This window comes from Heterodontus francisci, unplaced genomic scaffold (genome assembly GCF_036365525.1).
Source record: "Heterodontus francisci isolate sHetFra1 unplaced genomic scaffold, sHetFra1.hap1 HAP1_SCAFFOLD_618, whole genome shotgun sequence".
Lineage (NCBI taxonomy): Eukaryota > Metazoa > Chordata > Chondrichthyes > Heterodontiformes > Heterodontidae > Heterodontus > Heterodontus francisci.
The window spans coordinates 444308-446680 of NW_027141114.1; positions in this window are offsets into that span (position 1 = coordinate 444308).

Consider the following 2373-nt stretch of genomic DNA (forward strand, 5'->3'; position numbering starts at 1 on the left):
TTGCTGTATGTGGTGCAGGTCTGGCCCATACCCCACTCCTGCACTGTGGCGGTCACCCGAGCCATTTTCCGCTTTATCTGGAGGTCTAAAATGGACCAGGTCCGGAGGGACACGATGTTCTAACCTCTGGATAAGGGCGGGAAGAATGTACCCAACATCGCCCTCATCCTGATGACCACCTTCTTGTGCGGCTGCATCAAGCTGTGTGTAGACCCCCAGTACGCAAACTCCAAGTGTCACTACGTGCTGAGGTTCTATCTGTCCCCGTTGTTGTGAAGGATGGGCCTGGTCACATTGCCGCGGAACGCTCCATCCAGTTGGACCATGTCGTACCAACTATCCTTTGTGGGAATGTTTCTGCGGGAAAACACCTTTGACCACCAATCCATCAGGCAGTGGTCTGCACAGAATGTCCTCAAGGCCCTATGGGAAAAGGAGATGGTGGATCCGGTCGGATGGTTCCCCAAACAGACCAAGCAGTCATTTGGCGGAATGCCTCATCACCAGAACTATCAAACAAGCACCAGGATGTAGCTTGGCTGCTGGTGAGAAGGGCCCTCCCCGTCAGATCCCTCTTGCACACCCGGAGTCTATCCCCCTCCACACGCTGCCCTTGAGGTGGCTGCAGTGGGGAAGAGACTCCTTCTGGAATGTGTCTTTGCAAAGCATGTGTGGAAAAGCATTTGTCGAGGTTCATCCCAAGCAGCTCTGTAACACGGGAGTCTGTGCTCTGTGGGCTCATCCCAGGGACACACACTGAGATAAACATCAACTGCTGCTGAAGGACTATCAATTTGGTGAAAGACGCTCTTTGGTCTGTACGAAACTTGCTGGTCTTCCAGCGCAAAGAGTTGTCCACCACCGAGTGTTGCAAACGGGCACATTCCAAGGTCCAGGACTACAGGCTGAGGGATGCACTCAAGCTTGGGGCTGCCGTCACAAAGGCTCAATGGGGAAAGACCACAGTGTAAAGTCCTCCCACCATAGTGAACTGAGGGGCTGGACCCATGGGAAACCCCTCGGGCTGTATACACCAAATGTGGGTTTGCTGTAAAATGTACACGACATGAAAAAAGGAATGGAAGGGTTGTGTGGCAACTCACTCCTGCTTTGAAGAAAACTGATTTCTTTTACACCTTTTTTTTAGAATTAGAATTAGAACATTACAGCACAATACAGGCCCTTCGGCCCTCGATGTTGCGCCGACCTGTGAAACCATCTGACCTGCACTATTCCATTTTCATCCATATGTCTATCCAATGACCACTTAAATGCCCTTAAAGTTGGCGAGTCTGCTACTGTTGCAGGCAGGGCGTTCCACGCCCATACTACTCTCTGAGTAAAGAAACTGCCTCGAACATCTGTCCTATATCTATCACCCCTCAACTTAAAGCTATGTCCCCTCGTGTTTGCCATCACCATCCGAGGAAAAAGACTCTCACTATCCAACCTATCTAACCCTCTGATTATCTTATCTGTCTCGAATAAGTCACCTCTCCTCCTCCTTCTCTCCAACGAAAACAACCTCAAGTCCCTCAGCCTTTCCTCGTAAGACCTTCCCTCCATACCAGGCACCATCCTAGTAAATCTCCTCTGCACCCTTTCCAAAGCTTCCACATCCTTCCTATAATGCGGTGACCAGAACTGCACGCAATACTCCAGGTGCGGTCTCACCAGAGTTTTGTACAGCTGCAGCATGACCTCGTGGCTCCGAAACCCGATCCCCCGACTAATAAAAGCTAACACACCATATGCCTTCTTAACAGCCCTATTAACCTGGGTAGCAATTTTCAGGGATTTATGTACCTGGACACCAAGATCTCTGTTCATCTACACTACCAAGAATCTTCCCATTAGCCCAGTACTCTGCATTCCTGTTACTCCTTCCAAAGTGAATCACCTCACACTTTTCCACATTAAACTCCATTTGCCATCTCTCAGCCCAGCTCTGCAGCCTATCTATGTCCCTCTGTACCCTACAACATCCTTCGGCACTATCCACAACTCCACCAACCTTCGTGTCACTCGCAAATTTACTAACCCACCCTTCTACACCCTCTTCCAGGTCATTTATAAAAATGACAAACAGCAGTGGCCCCAAAACAGATCCTTGCGGTACACCACTAGTAACTGGGGTGGCACAGTGGCGCAGTGGTTAGCACCGCAGCCTCACAGCTCCAGGGACCCGGGTTCGATTCTGGGTACTGCCTGTGTGGAGTTTGCAAGTTCTCCCTGTGTCTGCGTGGGTTTCCTCCGGGTGCTCCGGTTTCCTCCCACAAGCCAAAAGACTTGCAGGTTGATAGGTAAATTGGCCATTATAAATTGTCACTAGTATAGGTAGGTGGTAGGGAAATATAGGGACAAGTGGGGATG